The sequence below is a fragment of the Varroa jacobsoni genome, unplaced genomic scaffold, assembly GCF_002532875.2.
Source record: "Varroa jacobsoni isolate VJ856 unplaced genomic scaffold, vjacob_1.0 scaffold_1394, whole genome shotgun sequence".
NCBI classification, from domain to species: Eukaryota; Metazoa; Arthropoda; class Arachnida; order Mesostigmata; family Varroidae; genus Varroa; species Varroa jacobsoni.
Window position 1 is genome coordinate 1 of NW_019214296.1, and position 9,790 is coordinate 9,790.

At 41.7% G+C, this 9,790-nt stretch overlaps 2 long non-coding RNA genes across 4 annotated transcripts in view; one reads left to right on the plus strand and one right to left on the minus strand.

Annotated features, from left to right (window-relative positions):
• Positions 1–3,744: 3,744 nt before the first annotated feature.
• Positions 3,745–9,077, minus strand: LOC147752225 (uncharacterized). Its single transcript, XR_015314633.1, has 3 exons — positions 8,884–9,077; positions 7,706–8,000; positions 3,745–4,414 (listed from the first exon to the last, which is right to left on the minus strand). It is a non-coding gene; the product is annotated as an uncharacterized LOC147752225 (long non-coding RNA).
• A 120-nt stretch (positions 9,078–9,197) lies between these two features.
• Positions 9,198–9,790, plus strand: part of LOC111269537 (uncharacterized) — a 36,545-nt gene continuing 35,952 nt past the window's right edge. The window contains exon 1 of one of the 3 annotated variants that reach the window (XR_015314634.1): positions 9,198–9,607. This is a non-coding gene — a long non-coding RNA (uncharacterized LOC111269537). The remainder of the gene's footprint in view (positions 9,608–9,790) is intronic. The other 2 variants (XR_015314635.1, XR_002685821.2) reach the window with 2 other exon arrangements.

The following is a 9,790-nucleotide window of genomic DNA, read 5'->3' on the forward strand; positions in this document are numbered from 1 at the left end:
TCATAAAATCGACTCGGCTTGAACAATTGTTATAGTACCATGTAGTACAGTATGATGAAGCATTACCTAGACCTAATTAATGTTAGCGCAAAATTGATGATTTTATAATATATTGATGTGAAATATATATCTTTTACGATATCTAGACGCACCCTAGGATCTTTACACTAACAATCACACGTATCATCCCATGCGGCGAATACGTATAGTGTACAAAACTTTACAAATTAACCTGTTTCTGTCAACAACGAACGGAGCTTGTCAATTTAAGTTGCCAATAACGTGCTAACTGAGCTAGTGAGTGTCTACACCATCAGTTTCCATATAATTAACGGAAGTTAAAAAGTAAAAACTTATTAACGATAAATAATAACGAGTATTACAATAAGGAAATTGAGAAAAACAATTAAACAGTACCGTTTCCTGAAAATAACTGATTCTCAATTTAACGATTGAGGATCCAACACTAAAACGTTAAACAACTAGAAACAGGGTCAACATCGTCTTCGGCTGGATTAAATGGATTAAACCTTAACATATGCGTATAATTAAAAACATAGTTTGTATATAAAAAGTATCTCAAAAAACTCGATGCATAGAGTACAATTTGGCTAATTATAGTTACACAATACTATCTTCGATATAATTTAATTATATAATTTAAGCTAGTACAGTAAAATACCGCTGATAACGGTGGACTCTTGATGATTTGCCGACGTAAACTTTATCTTTAAAATATTCCCACAGAAAAAATAATTTGCGTCAAGTATTAGGAATGGGTAGAGTGATCTATGCTTAAGGAAAAAAAAATGTCTGTTTAAGAAATTTTCCTTAATATGTGTTCTCGTATTGCGGTGACAGTGTGCAAGTGTTCCGTCCTCTCAAGACAGATTCTTGTAATAAATATAAGCGATTGGCACCAAAGTCACTGAATTGTTAGAAAACATTGATAAAGTTAACATATAGTACATCGTAACGGTATCCTGCGTGAATTTATAGCTATGCAGTAAGTCGATTTCATTTTATTCTCTTTTTTTCTCTCATTTATTCGTTATTACTGCGCGGAGGATGAGGCCATACGCCGGAAAAAAGCTGCACCAAGATATACGCGTTCCTGCTAAATTGAGATATGTTAACATCTCGAAAATGGTTCCGTTACTTCTGAAAATTTCAGTGTAGAATATGCTCTTCGTAGTCAACCAATCACAAAAAAAATCGACGCGTGGCTAGCGATAATATTGCCATCGAACTGAATACGTACCGTCAAGCAGTGCTGAACCATCTGAGAAGAGCCGGCTATAAAAAAAAAGAAAAAGCTCGATATTTGGGTCCGACCCGTATTGACGCAAAAGAATTTCTATCGTACTTTTATCTGTGTAACTTCACAAAAACACTAAAATCAAACCAATCACTAAGGCGGTTAATGACGGTTGATGAAGTAGACCATACGCCACATAAGACAATGATGTGTAAATAAGAAAATATAAAAAGAAATGAACTCGTGACAAAGCCAAGGCAAGTTCCCGATTGGATGGGAACGGAGTTGTGTACTGAGTTGCTGTTACCTGGCGATTCGGACCTTTGCTGTCAAAAATTAATAAGACCGCAACAGCCAGTGTAAAAAATTGACCGGAACTAGTGAACAGAAAAGGCGTCTACAGATCAAGCTTTAGAAAGCAACAAAAATTAAGGGAATTCGAGCAGGGAATTTAAATGTACGCGCCGTATAGCTCGGATCTTATGTCGTCAGACTATCATCATCTGTTTCGGTCTCCGCAGAATTCTCTTAATGGTGTTAGCTTATTTTCAACAGCGGAACATAAGAATCACCTAACAGAGTTTTTTTCTTCTAAGAACTAAACAAGTTTCACGCTGATGGGACCATGGTGTTACCAGAAAAACACCAAAATGTTGCTGATCACAATGGCGCATATTTGGTCTAGTGATATTATTTTAATATAAGACAACATTTGTATCAATTTTAGCCTAAAGACGGTCAATAATTTTTCTAGAACACAGCATATAAAGTTTAGGAAGAGAATACGGAGACAAAATAAAATCACATTTGTTTTTCTAATATAATATGATAGTCATGAAGCTTTATTGGCCTCATTGTATGGTCTATTAGAACAGTTTACTAGACCAACTTTACGTGTTGTTAGTATACGGAAAATCCTGATCCTAAAAAACTTCCAAAGTTTATGTAACATTTGTGTGCTAGACATGTCTTTTCTTGGACCTAAGAGCTTTGGTTACTCTCCTACTACTACTAAGTTCGAGGAGAAAACAACGGTAATGTCGTTCATTAGCTAATTTTTGGTATAACTTGTAATAATATGTGCGTATAGTCTATAATGATAAAAAAACACGAGAAAAGCCCAAAGTAATTTCATATACATATTTTTATGCATATACAAGTACTGAATGAAGATTGTAGAAACACCAGTTGACCGCGCAATGTTGGTCAATACTGAACCATTACTTTTAGTTATGAGAGACGAACTAGGTACAGTCGCTAACCTTTGAGCAAAGGCTGGTCCAAATTTAAAATCTATTTCTAACCATTCTGCCTTAATCTCATATATATATATATATATACATTATTATAGAATTTAGGGTCATTCTATGCATTCCTATATAATGTGAGCGGAACAAAATTCCTTGGGGCTATTTAGTAGTTTAGGTACGAAGAAGTCTCAAAAAATCTGTCAAACTCTTAGGCTCTAACTGGGTCATTCATTTAGCCATTCAGCTTCTCTTATGTAAAACGGCAGTCAACTTATGTAGCGAAAACCTTCAGATATTAGACAATGAATGGCTTTCCGCGTCATTTCGATGAATTTTCGAGTTTCTTTAATTAAAGCAGTGTTTGAAAGCATTTCCCTGTTGTGAAAGCATTTCCCCAATTTTTTAGAAGAGCGTGAAAATTGGCAATGACGTAAAACGCCCGATTTTTGACAGTAAGGGAAGCTTAGTGGTCTTAGTAGGAGGTTCGTTTACCTCGGAAGGCTGGGATAATATCTAATCCTTCCAAAAAAAATGCACTGTTTTTCCCCTCTACGAGCTTGTTGTTTTTTATAGCAAGAACTGGCTTCCGTTTCGGACCAGGAATGGCGGAAAAACGCCTAAGTGCTACAACAAATACCCCACCAAAATTTGTATTCGATACTGTATATATATACAGGGTGCCCCAAAAAAATGTACATACTGTAATTAAAAAAAGAAAAAATTATTGGGTAGTGCAGTGAATGATGCCGATTTTTAAACTGACTACAGAAATTTGTTTTACCACGCATTTCAGGAGACTTTGGCGGATTTTATAGTTAACAGAAAGGAGCACCTACACTCTAATGTAAGAATGTATCGATGAGAATCTCTTAAACAGATGGGCTAGACAAAGAGGTCCCATAAAATGTCCAGCCCGTTTTCCAGACTTGATGCCAGTGGACTCCTTGTTGAAGACGTACAATAAAAATAAGGAAGGAGTCAGAAACCGACGACGCTGTAAAATCTAGAAGTTGCAATTGAATCTTTAGCTAAATAGCCGACCGCTATCAGCAGAACGAAAATAAGTTTGAATATTAGAGGCGGCAAGATATTGTTTTGTAATTCAAATGTAAATTATACGTAGATCAAAACTGAGGTTATAGTAATTTAAACTGTAAACTATATTTTGAAAATCATATATATAATATTCGAAAAGCCAGGTCGAAACTTAACTCCAATTTAATGTGTTTATTAGTCTATTGGTGCCATCAGCTTTGTCACTTTTTTCTGCGGAAAATATGGCCTCTAGGAAAGATGAACCGACTAAAGTGGCAGCCCCTGTTACTTTATTAGGCTATGATTACAGATTGCGTTTGCCAAATCTGCCAAGCTGACGGAGGCCTAGCTTCAAATTTTGGCGGGTCTCGAGACAATGTACATTTCCCACAAAATTGTAGCTCTAAAATTAGCAACGGTACAAAGCTTTGATCATATGGAGTCGACGAGTTAATGGCGGAATAAGCCTATTTTTTTTAGTAAATTTAGCATATCGTAATACCAATTAGTCTCCAAATATGCTCTTTAGTAAAAAAAAGAAGCATGGCAGGTCGAAGTTGTAGTGATTTCCATGAAACCGCCGCTAAGTTTTACAGCTTCCTGTTTCCTATCCAAAAGTATATATTAGCGTTTTGTTCATGTAAGGTTAACTCCTCACCTCAACTTCTTGTACATTTAATCACACTGTATTTGAACCGTGAGGTATTACTACAGGGAGTCACTTGGGAAGAGGCTTACGGCACAATTGGGTCTGCTTTAGTTCAACGCCGAAGTCCGCGAAAGCCAAGCTTGTATTGAGTATCTTGAAATGCCAGCCTTGACGTGAAGAACGGTCTGCGGGTCCTATTTGATTTATTTGAGAGTCACGAACCTATAAAACGGTACGATAACAATACGCCATGTAACCACTTGCTTGCGCTGAAGACAGAACCAATGATGGTCGCATGTTTATGGAAACGTATTCAAAGAGGTGCACATTGGTTATCAAGATTATGCTGCTTTTTGTATATGCGTATGGCCTTTTGAAGTTTCTTGTTACGACATGGCGACTATCCGCAATGTTAGTTAATAAGCGATTCACTAACTGTCGACGCCCAGGCGTGACAAGGTAACTATCTATTGAATTCAGTGGAATCAAATAAAATCAACTAAATTCCAAAGTACTGATATCCTAACATAAGTAACGGCCCTTCTTATCCAAAGCTTTTAGCCAAGTTTACAACTACTCATTTCTCACTTGACCGGAGCAAGATGTTCTCTTTGCTCCACTTACGCTTACTGCACCCCCTTTAATCGGTAGCGCTGATCACGCTTGGACTATTTTAACGGTAGTCGGCTAGTGCCAGAATGGGAACGAGTTGAGGACGTCGCAGTATCATACGATATCCGAGTATTTTTTCAGTCAGCTGGCCAACCAGAGAACCAGGAAGCCAGACATCCAGCAATAGCGACAGTCGTGGCGATATTATCTCACCCAGGCGATCCATCGGCAGTCCCTGACCTACTAAGCAACTACCAGCGAACAGAAATGGCCGACGTAGGCGACGGCAAAAAAAGCGGCCCTTTCTCAAAGAAAAGGAGTAGGATATGTCTAAACTTAGGAGACTGAGACGAGAGTGCAGAAATCGAAAGCCGGTGCCTCTGTTCGTCAAGAGCTTCTCTCATTTCCCCCTTTAGCCCCTGCATCCGGACCTTTCCTTCCTAAAGCCTACTTGCGGGTGGACTTAAACGCAGCCAACGAGACGTGAGGCCAGGCACCACTTAGTCAGCCGGCTTCATTGGTAGTGGTAGCCGTCTCACTTTTGACTCATAGTCAGAAAAGCTATGACGGCAGCGTGGACTGCCTGTCTACGGGTGACCAATGCCGATATTAAATTCATTACTTGTTCTGGCCCTTTGCCGCGCCAAGCTTCCTGGTCCATGCTGAGGAAGCAGTGACGGCGGTGGCAGTTCCGGACTCAGCGGAGGTGCTGACGGCGAAAGCGACTCGGCTCACAGCCTCGCCCACAATGGCCAAAGAATCATCCACAAAAAGAGAGATGAATGAAAATTCTTACGGCCTCGTCCACGGCCCCTCAAAACCCAGCTTGCAAGCCCCTTAGTGGGTCGCTTCAGAACTGCCGCTATGTTCTTCTCTTTTTGTTCGCACAAGCCGGTTACTACCACACCCGCTTAAATGGCCACCCTTACCGCTAGTCCCACCGTCGACGATAGTAAGCGTACGACTCATAAAGAGGAACTTTTTTGCTAGCTGCCGTTCCACCGCTATCATAGCGACTGACACTATTCGACCATTGGCTTCGTTCCCTTGACTGTTGCTCATTTGGCCGGCTTGGACTTTTTCAGTGCGCGATCATGGCCGCTCGGCAACCAAAATCCCTCAGCCCTCAGAGCAAGGGCAGCTCAATGTAGCTCTGCCGACTTTGTTCTACTCTCTCTCTGGCTATCCCCGGTACGGGCAGCACCATGTATATATTCGCATGCCGTTTGCTGGGCTGCTGTTCCTGTTGGCCACCCACTTGGACCCTCATTTCTTTGCTCCTTCTTTGCCATCCAATGCATCTCTCCCCGACTCTCTTTAGAAGAAGAAGACGAAAAAGACTGAAGGAATGAAGAAAAGCCACGCTACCATCAGCAATAACGCCTTCTACCTTCCTGTTCCAAGCGCGGCGTCTCGCCTGTTTAGGACAACGACCACTAGCGACGAAGACAACAACGACGATCGTGTCTGCTGCTATACTGTCTTACTGCCTGGCTGCCACTCTGTAGCTTGCCCAAGCCATTACATAGCGCTCGCGTTGGCGGTGGCAGCGGCAGCAGCAGCTGCTGATGCTGTAGAAAAACTTTATTAGAACTATGACGCGAGGCGACTTCTCTTGTAAGAAAGCGAAACTCCGTCATGCCGGATCCCGCACCCATCTCACCCTATAGCAACCCCAAAACAGCCCCCACTAAGCTCCTTCTTTCCCATCAACTTCTTTCACTAATGTTTTCACGCAACCCACAGCGTTTGCAGTACTCTCTATAGGCTTACCAACGTTACACACGACAACCCACACTATTTCGACGGGTATCACATGTCTCCTGAGCCACCGACCTCTTCCGGCCTGCCTGGCCCTTTAAATATACGTAGGCCTGTTCCTGTTAAAAGAGATAGCAAGCAAGTCACCGATACGGCCTCGTATATACAACTGTAACCATGTGACCTTCAGACAAATACAAACTAGTGGAAATGACCTTTGTACAAGCTGCTGGATCGGCCCATGCGATGGGTGGGATACGTACTGTTGCTGACCTTCAGTTTCGTCAGTACTCCTAGGGTCACTAGCTGTTCCTGGACTAGCCGTGAAGCAGCGTGTTGTTGTATAACAGTTCATGCTCTGCATCGGTTCCTATAAAGCGAGCTTTCATCGTCCTGCCGCGCCCAGCTCGGCCGACTCTCTTTCCTAACGCGTTTGCTATAGAAGTAGTGCGAGCGGCAGCTACAAGTCCAGGGTAACATTGCATATAAAAATGCATGCAAGAATTTCCTGAGGCATCGGAAAGGTTTTTGAAACGTTAAAAATCGCTCGTTCTCTCCGTTTTTGGAATCGTCCGAACGTCCACGAACGGTCGGTCAAAATCTTTTTGGATGCATCCACGGCAAGAAGCGCATGACATAGTGAGAGATTGGAGGGCGCTGGGGCACGCTCGGCCTCCAATAGCCTGGCTGCGCCCGTTTCACAGGCTCCTGCAGCATTTTTTCTCGCTTTCTTTTTTCTCAGTCACGGGTATCACCGTCACCGTCTCTAATCGCCACTGCCCCTGGGCGCTGCCTTAACATCAAATAATACGATCGAGTAGCGAATATTTCGGTGGGAAGACTCAATATGAGTAACCGTCCATTCCATCGTGTGAGGCTGAGTTTCGAGCCACACTCAATCATTTCAATTCTCCATTTCAATGAACACTTATACACATTGACATATACATATGCATGTACATTTATGGTGATTTCAGCGCGCGGCACTTTATGGCAGCGTATAGTTAAGAAGTATATATATATATATATATATATATAGAATGTATATTTGGTCGATAAAACAATTAGCCTGAGAAGTGGTATAACAAGTTTAATATTTTCATGAGATCCCAAAGAATGCATTTGAATCGTAAGACTTACTTCGCCCCTGCATACTGCATGCTACATTTGGTGTCCCAAACTGATAGTAAAAGGTCAATCGGCCTTCGGGGATGTCGATCTGGAGTGCGTTAGCATGACTTCAGCGCATTTCCCGATACTGGAGTTCCGTTAGTCGTCTTGTTAATGCCGGATTTCTGTCTAGATACTGTTTTGTACAACTATACGGTAGGCAATATGGTTGTCGTTTTCTTTTTGTACTGTCCTTTCAGTCAACTCATTCTTTGACTATTTCCGGCGCGTATTTTTTTTTCGATATTCTTTTCTGCTTTTCCACCTAGATATATACGTAAAGGCACAATAGAAATTTGCCAGAAAAAACGAAGTACTATCTGGGTCAATTTAGGTCATTGCTCCGCAAATAATTTCTTAGTGTTTTAGGTTACTTGATTTCGAGGCTTCTTTAAACTGTGTTAAGTCTATTTTTCCATAGCGCTTCAAAAACCGCACATACACTCGTACGACGAGCAGTGTTACTTCAAAGTTCGCCATAGATGGAATTCATTAAAAATTCCTGACGTCTATGAATGATTTAGCAAATTGCCCGGCCACAGAATGACTGCCAAAGCCTCCAAGTATCATTCGTATTTTATTATTGAGAGAATTTTGCCCACATATCGCATTGTTATAATACCTAGTGTAAATTTAATAAATCTTACGTGATTACATGGTGCGGCCATAGGATTTGTTAAACATTTTCTTGTAACGACGGTCAGGGGCATAGATTATAAGACCTACATGTTTTCGATGCTATTTTACAATTTAGTTTACTCCTCTTTAAGCAATTTTCGTTGCTTATCTTATAGCAATAGGTATTAAGGTTTATTATACGGACATCTTATAGGTGGTGGTTTTTGAGAGACATATTTTAGATACGTTAATAAAGTAAAATGCCTACATATCTGCGGTAAAATTGAGTGTTTTACTTTACAATATTTTCCGCCATTCGTCAATGGATATAAAAACTCATGACCGTCATCAAATTACCGTCTATCTCCTTCGTATTTCTTTACCAGAGAAAGTTCTCTGAAAGGTAAAATACGTTCATTTTTTCTGCATACGGTTCTCCGATAATCAGTGCTCCATATAAAATTACTGCTTGCGAACAATCAGCATAATCAGAGAACAAAAGTAACCGCTATCTAATAACTGACACGTACGGCTTAATGTCTGCTTGAATTTAGATACGACGGATTGCAGCACATTCCAACACAAGGTCTCGTCTTTACTTCTCACAGGAGACCTCCAATAAATCTGGAGCTAGCTAGCGATAGCAAGTTTGTCACTGTTTTAGTTTTGTGTGTTCGGCAGGCTCATTCCCCAACACATTACACGTTCGTTGTTTCTTCGGATTACGTCTTCGAGGCTCAGCTTCACCAGTCTAAGCTCCTTGTTCTTCTATGGCTATAGGAAAAAAAGAAACGATGTTGGCGAAGGTTGTCGCAAGGAGGAAAGGTCGTAGAAGATCTTTTGGAAGTGCCAAGCTTTATAGTAGCCCCGCAAACCCTGGAAACCCTTGTTGGCCTGAGCGGCAAACAGAAGCCGCCAGTTTATGGAAACCAGACTTTGCTCATGGAAGTAAACGGTAGCTCTAATAACGACGGCAGCAGCGTTGATCTTAGCCAGCCGCTAATGCCCAAAGTAAATATGACCAAACGCAGCTGGAGGCTGCGGACACAGCAATGACTCGAGGGGCGAGCCAGGGACTCGCGAATTGGGCGGAAGGCGGTAAACGGCGGTAACGGTGCCATCGGCAGGGAAGCGGCAGACCGTCAGAGAATGGCCGGTAATCGGATAGGAAGATGGGGCGATCCAACTGTTGGAGACCGTTAGGCAACAGAGCACTAGCGGAGACTGGAAAATGGGGAAACGAGATGCGTACGGGTAAGCAAACAATACTTTGCATATATCACGCCATCACAGTGGGTTCGACTAGCTCCTCCGTTTCAGATCACTCGAACACGAAGTGAATATGCACGAGCGGGGGGCAGTGGAGGAAATGGGCAGGTAGTAGAAATTCGAGAGAGAGAGAAAGAGAGAAATATGAGCGGGAAATGCCGTGAGCTG